Here is a 22,315-nt window from a genome sequence, read left to right on the forward strand (position 1 = left end):
TTTTATTTACCTATTCTTTTAAATTCTTTGCAATTGAATTTTATTTTTGACTAATGTAAAATTTATTTTTATGCTCTTTAAATTTTTGTTATTTATTTTGTTCAAGTAGATGCTAAGATCTAGATAGTAAATCTTAGTATTCAAGTTATTTTATACACTTTAAAATTTTACTCTTTATTTTTATTACAAGTAGAAGCTAAGATCTGGATAGTAGATCTTAGTACCAAGTTTTTTTTTATATTTTTAATTTCTATTTTGACATCATGATCTATCTAAATGACAATTGTTCAAATTTTCTACGAAGATTTCATCACCCTTTCTTAGCCAAAATAACCAACCAGCATCCCTCATTGATCTAAGCCTAATTAAAACTAACTAGACATCAACCCCCTAAGAAACTTGAGCTCAATAGAATACGTGACTCTGAAAGTTGAACCGGATCGAGCCTAGTTGATCAGTGTGGTGTCTAAAAAAGTGGTTCAGAAACTATATCCCGAAGAAAGATGGTTATTTAATTGGTTCATTCGCTGATCTGACCAACGTTGTTGGTGTCTAAGAAAAGCAACGAGAGGAGTCTACCAACTTACACTTATCTAACCAGTTGGTTGGTTAGCTTACATTTGGAGTGCTTGACAGTGTACTTGGAAAGTTAGGAGCTGTCTAGATTTAGGATAACCTTAGGATAGAGAGTCTACTTGTACTAACTTGATTGTAATTAACATCTAATAACAAACTAATTCTTCTCATCTATCGTCTCTAGGTCTAGAACTCTCTTAGGATTCTCTTCTTTAGAATTTTTTTTTTCTTTCTCTTTTCTTTTTCTTCCTCTCTCTCTCTTCTTAAAAAAAAAAACAATCCGAACCACACATATTAAGATTTGTACTGGTACATGCACGATAGGAGATCTCTTTTTTCTGATCTAGTTGAACCTAATTCTAAAAATTGAATGACTGATCCACATTAGACTTGACAATCAAATAGTTAAAAATCTTGAAGAACCATCTAGACAGATGAAAGTATATTTTATTTCTTTCACCTATAATCCATCGACTTGTATCCACTTACCTGATATTCCTGCAAGTCAATATGAGATCAAGTCAACCACAATCCAGATGTTTTCATCTTCTATGGAACCAAATAGTCAGATCCTAGTTTTAAGACCGACTTGAATCTAATAGCTCAAAAATTAGATAAAGTCGATCTGCTTGCCCAAAAGTTAGATCAATTTCTAATCCTAGGTCAACAATTTTCTATACAATATACAATACCTTCTAATTATCAAGAGATTTATTCTATCTATGCTAGCCCAGTCCACTATATGAGTAAATATCCTATGGCTGCATAGTTTTTACCTTTCATCCAAGAATAAGTTCAAGCTATCCAAGATTACTCCAAGCCTATTAATGATCCATTCTCAAATACATATAATCTAGGTTGGAGGAACCATCCTAATTTTTTTTGGAGATCCCAACAGGCTCAAACCCAAATTTTTTTGGTATAAAAATTTTTTAAAATAGGCCTCAATATCAAACTATGCCTATATAGAGGTCAGTCTAATCAGCCTATCCAACCATCATATTACTATCAGCCATCATACCTACCTCCTCAATAGACCAACCTAGTCGATGATAGATTTAATCAACTCCAACAACTGATTATGATCCAACAGCAATCTATCATCAGGTTAGAAGTACAAATAGGACAGTTAGCTGAGTCCACCATAAGAGAGAACTAGGTCAATTGTCAAGCCAATCGATAGTGAATCCCAATAACAACCCACCAATATCTACCAAACTATGGACCCATTCTCAAGTGCCTTAGAATCATCCATTTCTTTAATAGGAAGGGAGGATAAATTGATGAAATGATAGAATTAATAGAGACTTTTCAAGGACCACAAATGAATAACACAATAAAAAAGCTACAATCGATAATTTTGGGAGGGATGATTTTAATGTAAATGGACATATCACAAAAATAAATGACCTAGTAGAAAATGCCCTACTTCGAAATCCACCTCACTTTGGATCGAGAATCATGAGCCATCACCTAGCCCTCCAATAGCTCTCTTGTTAGAATCACCAATTATGCTAGAACTGAAGCCACTTCCTGACGCATCCACTGACACCTTTCTAGTGATCCCTAATCAAGAAGCCCAACTCGTAGGTATTCTAAAAGTGCATAAAAAGCTATCGGATGAGATATCTCTAAAATGATGGATAATAATATGAGATTTTTATAACTGATATCTCTGTAGTTTGGCACTACTTTTGAGGATTATCTCCAAAATCTTTTTACAATACTAAAATGATGTATAGAGATAAATTTAATATTAATTTGAAAAAAATACCATGCTATAGATTGGAAAGAGATGATGCTGAGACACATTATCCGAGAAAGGGATTGCGGTAAAACAGGACATAGTTGAAGAAATTCTTAAACTACCATCCCAATCTTAACCCAATAAACACAATCCATTCTTGGTCATCATGAAGACTATAATCATATTTTTAGACCTTGTATTGCATGCTTGCCTAGTACACTTTATGGTTAGGGCTAATCGTCGTAGAATAATTTTACGGATGTTTTACTACTATGATGATAAGGCCTCCTTAGTTTTAAGTAGGACTTTTCATCGTATCTGGCTGAGACGGTAGACTTAGCACTTATTGAGAGGTATCCAATTTTTATATTTGAATCTTTTTTTATTTTTAGCTTAATTTTTTTAAAAAATTTAGGATTAAGTTAGGAGGAGAATCAATTTTGAAAAGACTTCGAGTAGAATCATGAAGGTCAGATTGAATCAAGTACACATCTGAATCATATGATATCTCTTCTTTTCTTTCTATTTATCTATCATACTTTATTTTTCCTACTCCATTGAGGACAATATCGATTAAGTTAGAGAGGGATAAAAAAAAAATTAAGTCTTCGAATAAGTTAGTATTTAGCATTTAGGTATGTCGATTATGCTTAAGAATTAAGTTGAACCAAATATTTTTTTAAAAAATAAATTGATACACAGCTCAAAGAGTTTATGAAGATCGAAGAATCAAGTATTAAAAAAAAATCAATAAATAGTTAAGTCTAGAATATAAATATTTTTTTCTTGAGTATTTTTAATTTTTTTTACCAACATCAAAGAAGAGTTTACTTTCTATGGACTCATGCAGGGTAACTATACATTTTTTCATTAAAAAAAAAAATTTCAAAAATTTTATGCTGCGTAACGGGCCTCTTTGCCTAAACAAGCTTTGAGTTTAGCATCAAAAGGTATAAAGGACAAAGAAGCTCTATTGTAAACCTAGTCTTAACTCGTAGTCTGTTTGATTTGAATAAGTTCGTCCGAGGTATATTTATATCTAATACCCTAAAGCTATCTGGTTCAAGAGTCATTGGCTTAAAATTCGCTACATGGGTCAAACAGAAAGCTAAGTGGTTAAAATACTCAATAGCAGTATAATGTTAAAGAAAAAAAAGAAGAGCAAAGTCTAAACATTGATCTCCTATTGAGTAATCGGATCCCTTCGTCTAAGTAAGCATTATGGTTCACATCAAAAAGTGAGCAATATGAAGATATTTTTATAATAAATGAAGGATGGAAGTTACAATATACTTGTCTATATAAAAATTAGATGATTTAGAGATAAAGATATTGGTAATTAGAAAAAATTTAAAAAAAAAATTAATATTCTTGGCTTAACTTTCATATTGATTAGTACTAATACCCCAATGACATACCTCACTCACGCTCTATTGAACATCAATGGTTCTTTTGAAAAATTATCTGATAAAATTCGAAACTTTAACTTAAACGGTACTTAACTCTAATCTTTTTTTTCATTCGAGGACGAGCAAAGTTCAAGTTGGGAGGTGTGATCAGTGCATTAAATATGACATAAAAAGTATTAAAATATTATATATTTAATATTTATTATTTTATATTTGATACTTGTTATGCTCCTTTCCAAGAATTATTAGTCATGGAGATTTTATTACATCAAGCCCAATTAAACTCAAATTCAAGCTCAATTTTGTCAGGTACATAACAAGAAATATTAAAAATGGAGAAGAAGACAAAAGGCCCAAAAAATCAGCCTAAAATCAATTTTAAAGCAGTCGGGCATTATTGACCGATCGCTCGATCCATAGAACCTGGGTCGTGATCCATAAAAAAATTCCATCGATTTTTATCACAGTCCATGGGGCGGCCTAGCTCCTGTGCGTTGATCAATGGCTAAGATCGGCTGAAATATGCGATTGGATGGCCAGAAATACTCCGTCCCATATCAAGTAGTGTGTGGCCCACTCCAAATGCGTGATCCGATGGTCCAAATTGCTCCACAGATTTGATCCAATGGTAGAGGAGGTTTTCGACTAAGAATAAGTTCTGGGCTACGTTTTTGCACCATCCGATGGTTAAAAAATTGATCTGGGATGTGATCAAATGGATGAGATTGATCTCGACTTGATTTAGGAGAGTTTTGATGTGTTTTTGAGCCATTCGATCTCCATCCAATGATGGGTGCAGTTCAAGCGGGTTGGCGGGTTTACGACACTGTTTTATCAGGTTTTAAGCAAATTTCATGAGTTCTACATGGATTTTGACACCGACTTGAATCAAAATTTCTCCTTTTCAGAGCATGCGACATCCTATATTTTGTATTAGTCCCACATCGGTAAATAACAAAAATTCCTTCCCTCCTAAGACCTATAAAAGAGGTCCAGACATATAAGAAAAATCATCCAAGAGAGGGAGAGGCATAAAGAGGGGGCAACAAGCATAGCTTTGGATTGCGGAAAGGTTTCTAAGAAAGAGGTGCTTAGAAGAGAGCTCTGTTCCTATGCTATCTCTATGCTTACACCATCTCGAAGATCAGATCTAAAGAGAAAGAAAAAAAGGAAGCCCAGTTTGTTCTGATGAGTTTGAAGAAAAAAGGAGAGGTCATCAACCATCTTTCCGACAAGACTGCATCAATCAACTTCAGATTCTTTGTTACAGTTTATTTTATTTATTTATCTATTTTTTTAAATTTTTTAAATTAAATTTTATTTTTGATTAATATAAAATTTATTTTTATATTCTTTAAATTTTTATTATTTATTTTTATTGCAAGTAGATGCTAAGATCTAGATAGTAAATATTAATATCAAGTTATTTTTGTGCACTTTAAATTTTTGCTCTTTATTTTTATTTCAAGTAAAAGCTAAGATCTAGACAGTAGATCTTAGTACCAAGTTCTTTTTATACTTTTAATTTTTATTTTGACTTAAATTATTTTTAATTTTTTTTTATAAAATCAAAGTTTTAAATCAACATTGTCTTCTTTATAGAATCGATCGACTCATTACTTTTTATGTATTTTTATTTTTTTTAAAATTGAAATTAAATTGATAATTATGGTGTCCTAATGATAATATCATGAGATATCATTATCTTTAGACTTAATTTTTTTCTTATCTTGCTTTGGACTATTTTTTATGCTTTGTGATGTAATGGATGTTGTATTGTTTGGTTGGCATGTTTTTGCAACAATACAAACATATGAATGTTTACAATATGAATGTAATGAATACTTACTTCAGTTTATCCCAAATGTGTGTACTGTTTATACTTTTGAATGCTCTTTTTGATGTTGATAAAAAGGGAGAGAAGGATTGATTGAGCATATTAATTTTAAAATTATGAACATTAAAAATTTTATTTAAAAAATTTGATATGAAAAATACTTCATAACAAGCATTTATTAAGGGGGAGTTTAAACTTTAATTGGTAAATATTTTGAGAAACTCATACATCTAGATTTTATAAAAATTCAACTCTTCCATATAGCTTATCAAATCAGAAATTACTTGTACATATAGTGTATATTGAAATTTAAAATTTTATTACATTTATACTGTATGTCTTTTCACATTGAACAATTCTTTTTATACATAATATATACTGCTATATGTTCAATATTTTATCATCATCAAAAAGAGAGAAATTGTTGTCTCTAAGAATGATTTTGATAATTACAAAATATTAGAGTATAATTTGATACTAATATTTTTTAAGTATGTCAAAGAATATTTTTGTAGAGAAAAAATATCGTTGAAAGACTCCAAGTGTAATTGAAGATTAATTGAGTCTAGTAAAATTGATTTTGAAGATTTTTGACACAAAATTTTTTTTTAAAGATTTAGAGCCGACCCATCCAAAAATTGAGCTAGCTCTGGTACAGAATGCTCCTGATACTTTGGCTTGGCATGCAATTGAGCCGGCTCGAAATGGATCTGAGCTGACTCTCTCAGGGTGATAAAAAAGTAATTTTTAGATTCTGTAGCTCAAGCCAGCTCAAAACAAGATCTGAGCCGGCTCTCTCAGATTGACAGAAAGAAATATTTTCAAGCCTGCAGTTTGAGCCAGCTCTCTTAATGAACAAAAAATTAAAATTCGAGTTCTACAGCTTGAGTCAGCTCAAAGCATGACCTGAGCTGGCTCTCTCAGTGAGACAAAAATATTGATTTTTAAGGACCACAATTCGAGTCAACTCGAAAGTTGGTTCGAGTTAACTTGACATCGTCTGACAGACATAACGGTTAGTTCTATAGAAATCTGTTTTCATCCAAAAAAAATTTCTAACGGCTATTTTTCACCTTCAATGATAAAAAATGGCTAGAATTGAGTTCAAATCAATCAGAGCTTGGAAGGAATGATTAAGTGGTAAAAGGATGTGCAAGAAAACTAGAGAAGAGAACTGTTTATAAAAAAAAGTACTTTGAGCATTAAATAGCTTTCAAGAGAATCCACCTACTTCCAATTAATTTTCTCTTGATTTTTTTGAGTGCATTCAAGGAGAAGCAAGAGCATTTATTGCTGATATTCAAAGCATCCTCAAAAGAGAGCTTCAACGACAACAAATTAACTGCTACATAATTTTTTATCGTTGTACTGAATTTTTTCTCTATATTTACTGTAAAAATTTTAGTAGGGATTGAAACTTGAAGGTTGATGATGTTCAAATCTTAAAATTTGTAAATAAAACCGCAAGCGCACGGTGTGCAGAGTAGCACGACCAGCGAGTACGGGTCGATCCCACAGAGACTTGGTTTTAAAAATGATTTTCAAATCTATGCTCAAGCGAGCTTTAACAAAAATCGAAAGTCGAAAGTTGTTTGCTAAAGACAATAAGACTAAGGATCTAGGGTTTTTGAATCCACTAGATCTAGATTAGGAATTCTACCTAGAATTTTTCTTATTGATCCTAACGACTACTCCTCTTGTCTTTCCCAAGCATAGATTATGAAGGGACTAAGGCCCAACGATAACCCATCAAGATTCTTTACAGGGGAGTAGTAACTAGGATCCCTTAGGGTTTTCTCCTCCTATGCACTGAATCAAGCATGAACTATGAAGGGACTCTGACCCAACTGTAGTTCATCAAAAATTCTTGGCAAAAGAGGAAGAAAAAGAAACCCTAAGAAAAAGAAAGAACCCTATGTAAAATCTCTACTCATGATCTAGCTTCATCGCAAACCCTAGAAGGGATGCTTAGCTAGACATGATCTAAATCTACTTGCAAAATTTAAATACAGAAAAATAAACTACCCTAATTTCATAAATTAAACTATCCTAATTGCATAAATTTAAACTGCATAATTTAAACTAACCTAATTGCATAAAATTAAATTGCATAAATTAAACTATCCTAATTGCAAGAAAAATAAATTGCATAATGTAAAGAGATGAAATTGCATAAAAATAAGATTTTATATATAAAAAAAATTTATTACAAAAATCTCAAAGCTCGAGGTTTGAAAAGAGAGCTAAAAACCCCACTATCTAGGGTTACAAGCTTGATCGGAAGGAAGAATACATAAAACAAGGGCCTTTGGGGGCTTTTTATAGGCATTTGGGGGTTATAAGGTTTTCAAAACTTCCGATGTGGGACTAAGAGGATTTAGGGGGTTTATGGTGCGCCGATGGGTCCATGGTCCATGCGCCTGTTGCTGTGGACCAGGAGGCTAACCAGATCACCAAATCAGTTGATTTTTGACCAATTTTGATCTGATTTGACTCGGGTTTGACCCAATTGAGTCTTCTTTCTTCATTCTTCAATTCCTGGGTCAATTTAACTCCGTTTTGCATAAAATTTGCGCCGTTGGAATCCTCTTTCCTTGTTCTTTCTATTGATGATCTCTTCTTTTGCAAAATATAATAACAAGTATCAATTTCTTAATAAAGTTAGATAATTTAGATATTAATTGATACTTTTTATGTCAATTTGTGACATAAATCACACCCCCAACTTAATCATTGCTAGTCCCTTAGCAATGTACCAAAATAAGATCATATTCCAAAAAGATCCTTCCTTTGCAAATTAATTTAAGATCGAAATTCAAGAAGTTTTCTAGTATTACTAAGTAATGAGCTTCGAATTAGAATCGGTAGTCAGTCTACTTAGAAGCTTTCTTAGAGTACACTTAAAGTTTTATAGCACTTGTGTGAGTGATAACTAACTTAGTATTTCAGTATTAACTTGTACAGGCCAATTGTATCATTTTTCATAACTTAGTTCGATTAATTTTCTATACACCCCAGATTAAACAAAGAACTAAGGTAGCTTTCACACTGTTTTTTTTTTTTTTTTTTTTTTGCTGAGCATCCTGGCCTTCCCACCACCGTTTGACGCGAATCTCAACACTTGACTTAGGTGAAGAGACCCGGTTACTAGGCTTAGGGCAATCCACATTTACTCTGTGTTTTGCATTTTATTTCAGGCAGGTAGCTCTTTCCTTAAATTCAAATTTCATCAATTGGGGTGTAGAGAAAATTATCTAATTTAAATAATACTCAAATCCTTAATTGGCCTTACAATTAACACCTACTTTACCTTGTTAGTGTGCATGTGCAATTGAAAGTGCTAATAGTCTTTAAATGACCTAAGCCACCAAGAGTCTAACCAGCTAATCTTCTCCGTGACTCACTACATTAGCAAATACTTTCTAACTTACTCTTATTTCTTTTATAGATTAATTTATTTCATATATATATATATATATATATATATATTTATTATTATTATTTTTTTTTTTACATAATATATTAAATGCAAGAAATAACTCATAGTGGAAGGAAAAGAAAATGATAACACCTGATTTTGTTCAAGCTCTCCCCTCAACTTGACCGACATTGTCCCCATTGGAGTTTATCTAATTTATTTGTCCTAAGCAAACTGAAAACAAAGAAAGCATTAGAAATTAAATAAGCTGGGTTGCCTCCCAGAAGCGCTAAGTTTTATGTCTTCAGCCAGACCAAACCTCGAAGCAACTTAATCAGAATAAGTTGGTTCATAAAGAACCATGGCATCTTCAACAGTCTTGACAGGTAATTCCAAGAATGGTTTTAATCGTTGACCATTAACTTTAAAGATAACACCATTACTTGGGTTTTCAATCTCAACAGCTCCGTGTGAAAAAACTTCCTTTACTAAAAATGGTCCTGTCCATCTAGACCTAAGCTTTCCTGGAAACAGATGTAATCTAGAGTTATATAAGAGCACCTTTTGTCCGATATTGAAAGTTTTTCTTATAATTGATTGATCATGAAATGCTTTGGTTCGTTCCTTGTATATCCTTGCATTTTCATAGGCTTCATTTCTAAGTTCTTCTAATTCATTCAATTGAAGCTTCCTATGGTTTCCAGCATCGTTCAAATTTGTATTTAGTTGTTTGATGGCCCACATGGCTTTGTGTTCTATCTCAATAGGCAAGTGACATGGTTTACCAAACACAATCCTATAAGGAGACATTCCTAGATTGGTCTTGAAAGCGGTTCGGTATGCCCAAAGTGCATCAATTAATTTTAAAGACCAATCCTTTCTATTGGCATTAACAGTTTTTTCCAGGATCTGTTTGATTTGTCGGTTTGACACTTCAACTTGTCCACTAGTTTGAGGATGATATGGTGTGGCCAATTTGTGGGTGACATTATACTTTTTCATCAATGTTGCAAAAGGTCGGTTACAAAAATGGGTTCCCCGATCACTAATGATTGCCCTAGGAATACCGAAACGGGAGAGAATATTTTCTTTAAGAAACTTAATGACCATTTTGCTATCGGGTGTTCTACATGCAATTGCTTCTACCCATTTTGAAACATAATCAACTGCTACTAGAATATATTCATTTCCAAAGGAATTTGGAAATGGTCCCATGAAATCGATCCCCCAAACATCAAAAACTTCAACTACCAAGATTGGGTTGAGTGGCATTATGTGTCGCTTGGTGATTCGGCCCATTTTCTGACATTGAGCATAATTTTTACAATATTCGTGAGCATCCTTAAACAAATTGGGCCAATAAAAACCACATTGGAGAACCTTAGCAGCAGTTTTCTTAGACGCGAAGTGACCCCCACATGCTTGATCATGACAAAAAGATAAAATATTCATGACTTCGTTATCTGGGATACACCTTCTAATAATTTGATCAGGACATTGTTTAAAAAGATAAGGATCATCCCAAATGAAATACTTCACTTGGGCAAAGAATTTATATTTATCCTGCTTAGTCCAATGAGAAGGTATCTTGCCTATGGCTAAATAATTTACAATATCAGCAAACCAAGGTTCAGTAGACAAAGACATGAGTTGCTCATCTGGGAAAGATTCATTGATGGGTGGTTCACTAGATGGTGCAACTGGAATTCAGGACAAATGATCTGCTACAACGTTCTCAGTGCCTTTCTTGTCCCTAATTTCTAGGTCAAATTCTTGAAGGAGCAAAATCCATCTGATTAAACGTGCCTTGGCATCCTTCTTTGCTAGGAGATGTCTAATGGCTGAGTGATCGGTGTAAACAATGGTGTGGGTCCCAACCAAATAAGATCTAAATTTCTCTAAAGCAAAGACAACGGCAAGGAACTCCTTCTCAGTTGTGGTGTAGTTAAGCTGCGCATCATTTAAGGTTTTACTTGCATAATATATCACTCTAGGCAGCTTATTTATTCGTTGACCTAAGATTGCGCCCACAACATGATCGGACGCATCACACATTAATTCAAATGGTTCAGACCAGACAGGAGGATGAATGATTGGAGCTGATACAAGTGCATTTTTTAGAAATTCAAAGGATTCCAAGCACTCATGAGTAAATTCAAATTTAGTATCCTTTGCCAAAAGATTAGTCAGTGGACGTGCTACTTTGCTAAAGTTGGCAATAAACCTTCTATAGAATCCAGCATGACCTAAAAATGAACGTATTTCTTTCACAGATTTAGGTGGTGGAAGACTTGCAATTAGATCTATTTTGGCCTTGTCCACTTCAATCCCCTTTTTAGAAATGACATGGCCAAGAACTATTCCCTGTTTGACCATAAACTGACATTTTTCCCAGTTGAGAACTAGGTGCTTCTCCTTACATCGTTCTAGAACTAATTGCAGGTGATTCAGACACTCGGAGAAGGTTAGACCAAAAACAGAAAAGTCATCCATAAAAATTTCTAGAAATCGTTCTATCATATCTGAAAATATGCTGATCATGCATCTCTGAAAGGTTGCCGGTGCATTACATAGTCCAAAGGGCATTCGTCTATAGGCAAAAGTACCAAATGGACAGGTGAATGTAGTCTTTTCTTGATCTTCAGCGGCTATGGGGATCTGGTTGTAACCGGAGTATCCATCAAGAAAACAGTAAAACTCTTGTCCGGCTAGTCTTTCCAACATTTGATCAATAAATGGCAAAGGAAAGTGATCTTTCCTTGTCGCAGCATTCAACTTTCTATAGTCTATACAGACCCTCCATCCCGTTTGGGTCCTAGTTGGAATAAGTTCGTTTGCATCATTTTGGACCACTGTTACCCCAGATTTCTTGGGTACTACTTGAACTGGGCTTACCCAAGAGCTATCAGAAATAGGATAAATTATTTCACTATCTAGGAGTTTCAGAATCTCCTTTTTAACTACATCCTTCATAACTGGATTAAGCCTTCTTTGGGCTTCTCTTGTTGGTTTAGCTTCTTCCTCTAAGTATATTCTATGTTGAACTATAGAAGGGCTTATTCCTTTGATATCTGCTATGGTCCAACCTATTGCCTCTTGATTTACTTTTAGAACTGACAATAACTCCTCCTCTTGCTTGGGATCTAGGTCTGATGCAATAATTACAGGCAAAGTTTCTTTGGGTCCTAGATATGCATACTTGAGATGTTCTGGGAGGGGCTTCAGTTCTAAAATGGGTGCTTCCTCTATCGATGGTTTAGGTGATGAGTTCACCATCTCAATGATTGGTTCAGTAGGAAGTGTCGATTCCTGATTAATCTGATTTTCTTTAAGTATTTCATTGACATCCTCAGACTCATGGATTAACCAGGGGTTAGACTCTAAGTCGACTTCATCATCACTAATGTCAATGGATTCATAAATACCATCTTGGACTACATTGACATCAGCATGAGAAGAGGATTCCTGTTCTAAGTTAAAAACATTAAGCTCAATGGTCATATTCCCAAAGGATAACTTCATTAGACCATTTCGACAATTGATTTCAGCATTGGCCGTAGCTAAGAATGGTCTTCCTAAAATGACAGGTATATGTCCTTTAGGATTCGTAACTGGCTCAGTCTCTAAAACAATAAAATCTACAGGGAAAATAAAATTTTCAACCTTTATCAGAACATCCTCGACCATTCCCTTAGGGATCCTGAGAGATCTATCGGCTAACTGTAATGTGATCCCAGTAGGTTGAAGTTTTTCTAATCCTAGTTGTTCATACACCGAATATGGAAGGATATTCACACTAGCTCCTAGATCTAGCAAGGCCTTTTTTATATTGGTTTCTCCAATAACACAAGAAATTGTTGGAGCTCCAGGGTCCTTATATTTAATTGGCACATGGCTAGATAGGTATGAACTGACACTTGCAGCCAAAAATGCTTTCTTTGGTACATTAGTGGTCCTTTTCCTAGTGCAGAGATCTTTTAAAAATTTGGCATAAGTTGGAACCTGATGGATTATATCTAAAAGAGGAATATTAACTTGGACTTGTTTAAATACCTCTAAAATTTTATCTAAATGTTCAGATTTATTGGATTTCAGTCTGTTTGGAAAAGGAACTCTAGGACTTTTAAGTACTGGACTAGGTGAATTTTCAGTTTCTGGTGCTTGAGGTTGAAAGGTAGTAGTTTTAGAAGGTGACTCGGTAGATGAGTCATCTATATCATCAAGTGCAACTACCTTATTGTCTATTTGTTTTCCTGATCTTAAGGTATGAATGGCATTTACACCATTAACTTGGTTTCCTTGTTGGGGTCGTGGACCATTTTGGTTCCTAGGATTTGGCTCATGTTGGCTAGGTAACCTACCATGTTCTCGTTCACTAATGGTCGAAGCCAGCTGACTTACTTGCATTTCCAGACGGGCTATAGCTTGGGTGTTATTATTTATGAGTTGACCCGTGGTTTGCATAAAGCTGGTATGTGTCTTCATCATGGCTTCTAGGCTTTTCTCTAAAGAGGTAATTTTCTTGTCATTATCATGGAAGCCTGGCGGGTTGTTCATTACTGGGTTGGACCTTAGATTTTGCTGATTGAAATTTGGATTACCTACATTAGGATTCTGGCACCATGAGAAATTCGGGTGATTCCTCCAACCTGGGTTATATGTGGGTGCATAAGGATTGTTCAATGGTCCTTGATAGGTGGCATTCACCTGTGCACACTCATTCGAGTAGGAACATTCTTCTAAGACATGGTCTGGTGCATTGCACCCTTTACACATGGGTGCAGATATTTGATTTACATTGGCTGGTCTCTGTAATTCTAAGGCTTCCAATCTACGTGTTAAGGTTGCAATCTTGGCCTCTGATGCTAGGGTTGGTTGAATTTGATGCATTCCTCCTCTTGAAGGTGTAGCTTTATCAGGTTCCCTAGTTGTTTCCCACTGTAAATTTTTCTCGGCTAGGTCTTCTAAGAATTGCCAAGCTTCAGTAGTTTCTTTGTCCATAAATTGGCCTTGGCACATGGACTCTAGCATGGTTCTTGAGTTTGAATCTAACCCCTCATAGATGATCTGGCACAGTCTCCAAGTTTCTATTCCATAGTGTGGGCATTGGGTCAAAAGATTCTTGAAACGATCAAAGTACTTCCAAAATGATTCACCAGCTAGTTGGTAAAATTGATTTATTTCATTCCTAATCCTAGCTGTTTTATGATGGGGAAAATATTTTTTTAAAAATGTTCTCACAAAGCCCTCCCAGGTAGTGACAGAATAGTTTGGCAGACTATAAAGCCACTTCTTAGCATTGTCCTTAAGGGCAAAGTTGATTAATCTAAGTTTGACCTCATCCTCTGTTAATTGCAGTTTCATGGTTGCACATACCTCCTCAAATTCTCTAATAAATATATAAGCATCCTCTAATCCTATGAATTTTGGAAGCATATTTATGATTTGAGGTTTGATTTCAAAATTGTTAGCTGTCGGTTGTGGCAACCTGATACAAGATGGTTGGATGGAGCCAACTGGATAACACAAATCCTTAAGGGTCATGGGTTGGATTGGTTCAGCCATTGGAACAACAAGAATTGACTCAATCCTAACTAGAGGACCCGACACTCTTCTCCACACACGAGGTGTACGGTTCTCGATGTTTATATAATTTTTTTTTTTTTTAATAAAAATTTTTATGTATAAGGAAAAGAAAGAAAAGAGAAAAAGTTCTAAAGAGAAGATCCTAAGGAGTCCTAAATCTAAAGAAAAGTAACCAAATTAATTTAAATTTTAAATTTTTTTTTTTTTTTTCAAACAAGTGAATCAATAAATTAAACTCAATCTATCCTCGGGTTAACCTAAATCTAGACAGCTCCTAACTGTTCCAAGATGACCCTTCAAACCTTCCAAGTGGAGATTGATCAACTAGTTAGCCAGGTAAGTATAAGAGGTGGGAGGTTCACTCATCGTTGCCTTTCTAGACACCAAACGAGTTGGCCAGGCTAGCAACTGAACCAATTTAACAAACCACCCTCAGGGACTTGCCTAGACACCAACTAATCAAACAACTCAAACTTGGTAGAACTCTTAGGGTTCCTTGTCCTATTGAGCTCGAATTCCTTAAGGTTGACGTCTAATTGATTTTAAGATTAAAAGTCTAGGTAATGCAATATGATGGAGATGGTTTTTGGGCTAAGGAAGGGTAATGAAATCCCCACCTTATCTTGTTAATGGGTTGATGCCCTTAGATTAATTATGAAAATGCAAATACAAATAAACAAGATGACCAAGAATGTAAAAGATTTTAATTTAGAATTTTTTTTTTATTTTGATATTTTACTTCACGATTATGAAATGTCTTTTGTTTTGTTTTATATTTTTTTTTTTTTGTGATTAAGTAAATTCAAATGATTAGGTCTAAAAGCAAAAGTAATTAACTAAAAATAATAAAAGAGAAATTAGAAGCGTACCTGAGTTTTCCAGCAATCACCAACTAAATATAGAAATCTAAAGAAAAAAAAAAGAGAGTTATAATGCACGAAGAACAAATATTTGAAAATAATTTAAAACGCCAAATCCCCGACAACGGCGCCAAAAACTTGATGTTCAAATCTTAAAATTTGTAAATAAAACCGCAAGCGCACGGTGTGCAGAGTAGCACGACCAGCGAGTACGGGTCGATCCCACAGAGACTTGGTTTTAAAAATGATTTTCAAATCTATGCTCAAGAGAGCTTTAACAAAAATCGAAAGTCGAAAGTTGTTTGCTAAAGACAATAAGACTAAGGATCTAGGGTTTTTGAATCCACTAGATCTAGATTAGGAAATTCTACCTAAAATTTTTCTTATTGATCCTAACGACTACTCCTCTTGTCTTTCCCAAGCATAGATTATGAAGGGACTAAGGCCCAACGATAACCCATCAAGATTCTTTACAGGGGAGTAGTAACTAGGATCCCTTAGGGTTTTCTCCTCCTATGCACTGAATCAAGCATGAACTATGAAGGGACTCTGACCCAACTGTAGTTCATCAAAAATTCTTGGCAAAAGAGGAAGAAAAAGAAATCCTAAGAAAAAGAAAGAACCCTATGTAAAATCTCTACTCATGATCTAGCTTCATCGCAAACCCTAGAAGGGATGCTTAGCTAGACATGATCTAAATCTACTTGCAAAATTTAAATACAGAAAAATAAACTACCCTAATTTCATAAATTAAACTATCCTAATTGCATAAATTTAAACTGCATAATTTAAACTAACCTAATTGCATAAAATTAAATTGCATAAATTAAACTATCCTAATTGCAAGAAAAATAAATTGCATAATGTAAAGAGATGAAATTGCATAAAAATAAGATTTTATATATAAAAAAAATTTATTACAAAAACCTCAAAGCTCGAGGCTTGAAAAGAGAGCTAAAAACCCCACTATCTAGGGTTACAAGCTTGATCGGAAGGAAGAATACATAAAACAAGGGCCTTTGGGGGCTTTTTATAGGCATTTGGGGGTTATAAGGTTTTCAAAACTTCCGATGTGGGACTAAGAGGTTTTAGGGGGTTTATGGTGCGCCGATGGGTCCATGGTCCATGCGCCTGTTGCTGTGGACCAGGAGGCTAACCAGATCACCAAATCAGTTGATTTTTGACCAATTTTGATCTGATTTGACTCGGGTTTGACCCAATTGAGTCTTCTTTCTTCATTCTTCAATTCCTGGGTCAATTTAACTCCGTTTTGCATAAAATTTGCGCCGTTGGAATCCTCTTTCCTTGTTCTTTCTATTGATGATCTCTTCTTCTGCAAAATATAATAACAAGTATCAATTTCTTAATAAAGTTAGATAATTTAGATATTAATTGATACTTTTTATGTCAATTTGTGACATAAATCACTTGCCGCTCCCTTGCTGTCTCTTCGTCCTTCATTTTGAAGGCTTCTTCCGCTCGGGTGTACCCCTCAGCCCGAGCCAGTAAATTGGCAAAATCCCTGGGGTACTTCTTCTCCAGGGAGAACAAAAGATCATTCTTCTGAAGGCCACCCTTCAGGGCGGCCATGGCAACTGATTGGTCCAAGTTCCGGACCTCCAACGCCGCGATGTTGAAGCGGTTGACGTAGGCCCGTATGGACTCCCCTTCCCTCTGCTTGATGTTGATGAGGGACTCCGAACCCTTTCGGGGCGCCGGCTGCTGACAAAATGGGCCACAAATTGGTGGCTCATTTGATCGAAGAAAAAGATGGTACCCGGCTTCAAAGCCGAGTACCAGTTCCTCGCTGCTCCCTTCAAAGTAGACGAGAAAGCCCGGCATAAGATGGCGTCAGGAGCACCGTGAAGCAGCATCATCGTCCGGAAGGCCTCCAGATGATCAATCGGGTCCGAAGTCCCGTCGTAGCTTTCGAACTGGAGAAGCTTGAAGTTTGGCAGGATCGGCTCCTGCATGATCATTTGGGAGAAGAGAGGGTCAGTGCAAATATCCTCACCATAAGCGGGGGGCGCGTGACGGAGTTCTTCAATCCGCCGGTTCATCTCCTGGAGCCTCCGGTCCAGAAAATCCTCTCGACTTCGAGTCTCGAGGGTCCTTTGGCAGAATGGGGGCAGGGATCTTCCAGGGGTGGAGTCATGATCCGATTGAGGGCTCTCTACCCTCGGATTTGTTTTCTCGGGAAGGATGGGGCGGCTGGCCCAGGTGGCCCGCCCCACCGCCGGGTTCTGGCATTCCAGAGATGCCCCTTCCGGATGCGCAGACGCCTGCGGTTGCTGCTGCTGCATTGCTTGTACAGCTTCGACGAGGCCTCTGACCTGCTGTGCCAGCAAGTCAAATTGCTCCGCGCCGACCGCCGCCGCTGGAGGAGGAGGAGGAGGCTGAGAAACAGGAGGGGAGGCCAGAGCCTGAGATCTGGCCACGGAGGCCGTGGACCGTCGTGTGGATGCCTTGCGTGGAGGCATCGAGTGTGGATCCCGCGAGGGAAAATAAGGAGTGGGTGTCGGAGAGACGATCGGAGGTGGCTCCATTGAACACTCCTTTAAGAACAAGGATACTGTGGAGGTTCAGCCCCTTCCTCTAGCGCCAATCCTGTTGGTACAAAAATTTGCCTGCGCCGGAGAAGCTGGAGTCGGGGAAGTCGCGGTCGCCACCGGAACCTGCAAAGGAAGTCCAAACCGGAGGTGGGGTTGCTCCGGCAAGACCCTCCGACGCTCAAGTCAGTTCTCTGCCTCAACAAAAATGGAGTGCTCGAACGGAGAATTTTGCAGAGTTTTGAGATAAGAAATGAGCTTATAGAATAACGTATCTGGGTCCCCCTTTTATAGGCGGAGGAAGCAACGGGTTGATGGCGACGTTTGTAACCGTCTGGCAGTGGACTGCCCAGGGTCAGGCGGAGTTTGCTGCGAAGCGTAGTGGAACGGACCCGTGGCTATCGCTGGGGCGTGCCACGTGGAATCTGCCGCACGAAGTGGGGCGGCGTTTGTCATCGTGACTTGCCAGTGGATGGGAGAATCGTGCAGTATCCGTTGCAGGAGGTGGAGCAGGATCATGGCCGTTTATCGTGGCTGGTCAGGTAGTAATGGAGCCGTGCGGGATCCGTCATAGGGAGGGGAGCAGTGCTGCGATCATTACTGCGGCCTGTCAGGGAGTGGTGGGGCTGCGCGGAATCTGCTACAGGAAATGTAGCAGTATCGTGGCCGCGATTGTGGCCTGGGAGTGCTGATCTGTCGGCTGAAGTTCGACAGTGGTCAGAGTCCGACCACCGTAGAGGTCCGGACGAAGACTGTCTGCAGCCGTTGGAATCGAGGACGGAGTCTGGCTCTCACAGAGTTCGGGCAAAGTCTTCCCGCAATCGAGGCTAAAGGCGAAGTCCGGCTCCCGTCGGAGTTCGGTCAAGGCTTACCAGCAGTTGACGTTGAGGATGGAGCCCGGCTCCCGTGGGAGTCTGGGCGGCGTCTGCTCGCTGCTGAAGTTATCGGTGGAGTCCGGCTCCCGTAGGAGTCCGTCCGGCTCCCGTAGGAGTCCGATCGCAGTCTGCCTTGCAGCCATTGGAGTCGAGGATGAAGCTCGGCTCCCATAGGAGTCCGGGCGAAGTTTTCCTACAGTCAAGGTTAAAGGCGAAGTCCGGCTCCCGTAGGAGTCCGGGCGGGGCTTACCAGCAGTTGACGTTGAGGATGGAGCCCGGCTCCCGTGGGAGTCTGGGCGGAGTCTGCTCGCTGCTGAAGTTATCGGTGGAGTCTGGCTCCCGTAGGAGTCCGTCCGGCTCCCATAGGAGTCCGGTCGCAGTCTGCCTTGCAGTCGTTGGAGTCGAGGACGAAGCTCGGCTCCCGTAGGAGTCCGGGCGAAGTTTTCCTACAGTCAGGGTTAAAGGCGAAGTCTGGCTCCCATAGGAGTCCGGGCGGGGCTTACCAGCAGTTGACGTTGAGGACGGAGCCCGACTCCCGTGGGAGTCCGGGCGGAGTCTGCTCGCTGCTGAAGTTATTGATGGAGTCCGGCTCCCGTAGGAGTCCGTCCGGCTCCCGTAGGAGTCCGGTCGCAGTCTGCCTTGCAGCCGTTGGAGTCGAGGATGAAGCTCGGCTCCCGTAGGAGTCTGGGCGAAGTTTTCCTGCAGTCAAGGTTAAAGGCGAAGTCCGGCTCCCATAGGAGTCCGGGCGGGGCTTACCAGCAGTTGACGTTGAGGACGGAGCCCGGCTCCCGTAGGAGTCCGGGCGGAGCTATCCTGTAGTCGACGTCGGCGGCGGAGCCCGGCTCCCGTAGGAGTCCGGGTGGAGTCTGCTTGTGGCTGAAGTTGTTGGCGTCGAGGATGAAGCCCGGCTCCCATAAGAGTCCGGGCTAAGTCTTCCTGCAATTAAAGTCAGAGGGGAGGTTCGGCTCCCGTAGGAGTCCGGACGAGGCCTACCAGCGGTTGATGCTGAGGACGGAGCCCGGCTCCCGTAGGAGTCCGGGCGGAGTCTACTTGTGGCTGAAGTTGTTGGCGTCGAGGATGAAGCCCGGCTCCCATAAGAGTCCGGGCTAAGTCTCCCTGCAATTAAAGTCAGAGGGGAGGTCCGGCTCCCGTAGGAGTCCGGACGAGGCCTACCAGCGGTTGATGCTGAGGACGGAGCCCGGCTCTCGTAGGAGTCCGGGCGGAGCTGTCCTGTAGTCGATGTCGGCGGTGGAGCCCGGCTCCCGTAGGAGTCTGGGCGGAGTTGTCCTGTGGCTGAAGTTGTTGGAGTTCTCGGTGAAGGAGTCCGGCTCCCGTAGGAGCCCGGGCGAAGTTGTCATGTAGTCGATTCCACTGAGGACTTCGGCCGTGGGTATTTTATACCCAACAGTACGATTATGAGATTTCAATAAAAAAATTATTTTTAATATCATTATGAATATGTTAATGTGGTGAATGGACAGTTGAACAATAAAATTTATATATTATCACAACCTATTAGTATAATGTACACATCCGACAAACACCCTAGAATTGATGATGGCACCGATATCTATCTTTGGCACTATAGATTAGGTCATATTAATGAGAACAGAATAAATAAGTTGACTCAAGAGGTAATCCTCGAAGTTTGTGATTGTGAATCGCTTCCAACCTGTGAGTTCTGTCTTCTTAAAAAAATGACCAGGTCACTTTTTTTGAAAAAGATGAAAGTGAGCCAGTGAAGTTTTAGGTCTGATGCATACTGATGTATATGGACCTATGAACACGAGTGTCAGAGATAGGTATTATTATTTCATTACGTTTACAAACGATCTATCGAGGTATAGGCACATCACTTAATGACACATAAGTCTGAATCATTTGAAATATTCAAATGATTCCATAATGAAGTAGAGAAATAAATTAAGAAGAGTATTAAAACTCTTCGGTCCGACCAAGAAGTCGAATACCTCTCCAGTGAGTTTCTAACATACTTAAAAGAGAATAAAATTTCCTCGCAGTGGATCCCTCCTGAAACACCACAGTATAATGGTGTGTCGAAAAAGAAGAATCAAACCTTGTTAGACATGGTTCGGTCTATGATAGATTTTGCGAGTCTATCAATTTTCTTTTGGAGATATGCACTCAAGTTGACTGGTTATATTCTAAATAAAGTTTCGAGTAAGTCCGTAAGTAAAACACCACATGAGATGTGGATAGGGTGTAAGCCAGTACTCTCTCACCTTAGAGTTTGGGAGTATTTGGCTTATGTCAAACATTTGAAAACTGATAAGCTTGGATATAGGTCTGACAAGTGTCTATTTATAGGATACCCAAAAGATACTAAGGGGTATTATTTCTATCTTGCTAATGAACAAAAAGTGATTGTCAGCAATAGGGTAGTCTTTTGGAAAAAGAGTTTCTTAGAGAAGAAACTAATGCCTCTAAGATTGAACTTGATGGAGTTCGATCGGTAGAAAAACTGACACAATCTAGTAAGCCCATAGAGTTGAATTTGATTAGATCAAATTTAAAACCTATTGTAGAGACATCTTTGAGGAGATCTGATAGAGTGATGCGTCAGCCAGATAGATACTACATTTCTTGATTTGGGACGGTGATCCTGTTAAACTTGATGAGAACAATGAGGATCCGATCACCTACATAGATGCAATGCAGAGGTTTGACTCTGATAAATGGCTAGAAGTCAGAAAATTTGAAATAGAGTCCATGAAGATCAACGATGTATGAACATTGATTGACCCACTTGAAGGGATAAAATCCATAAGGTGTAAGTGGATCTTCAAAAGAAAGAGGGGTGCAGATGGAAAGATGGAGACCTATAAAGCTCATTTAGTTGTCAAAGATTACCGTCAATGTTATGGTATTGACTATGATGAGATATTTTTTTCTATGACAATGCTCAAGTCCATTCGGATTATATTTGCGATAGCAGCACATTTGGACTATAAAATCTATCGAATAGGTATGAAAACAATCTTCCTAAATGGAGAGCTAAAGAAGAGATGTATATGATACAACTTGAAGGTTTCATATGCACAGATAAGTCTAAAGTGTGCAAGCTTTAGAGGTCTATTTATGGACTTAAGCAGGTATCTCAGAGTTGGAATATGTATTTTGATAAAGTGATCAAAAAGTATGGCTTCATTAAGAATGAAGAAGAGCCCTACATATACAAGTGGGTTAATAACTTTGCACTAGTATTTCTTATTTTGTATGTGGATGACATTCTCTTAATCAAAAATGACATCCCTATGTTATAGGGAATAAAGATTTGACTGTCATCATAGTTCTCCATAAAAAATTTAAGAAAAACATCCTACATCCTTAGGATGAAGATCTATAGAATAGATCTAAGAGGTTGCTTGGATTATCTCAGTCCACGTACATTGATACTATGCTGAAATGATTTAGTATTGAGAATTCTAAAAAAGACT

At 38.2% G+C, this 22,315-nt stretch overlaps 1 protein-coding gene and 1 non-coding gene across 3 annotated transcripts in view; both read left to right on the plus strand.

Annotated features, from left to right (window-relative positions):
* LOC140850788 (noroxomaritidine/norcraugsodine reductase-like) overlaps nucleotides 1-22,315 on the plus strand; it is an 82,376-nt gene that overhangs the window by 42,942 nt on the left and 17,119 nt on the right. The gene's annotated exons all lie outside the window — the stretch shown is intronic.
* Nucleotides 14,077-14,183, plus strand: LOC140852302 (small nucleolar RNA R71). Its single transcript, XR_012135204.1, has one exon. It is a non-coding gene; the product is annotated as a small nucleolar RNA R71 (small nucleolar RNA).

The sequence above is a fragment of the Elaeis guineensis genome, chromosome 10 (assembly GCF_000442705.2).
Source record: "Elaeis guineensis isolate ETL-2024a chromosome 10, EG11, whole genome shotgun sequence".
NCBI lineage: Eukaryota > Viridiplantae > Streptophyta > Magnoliopsida > Arecales > Arecaceae > Elaeis > Elaeis guineensis.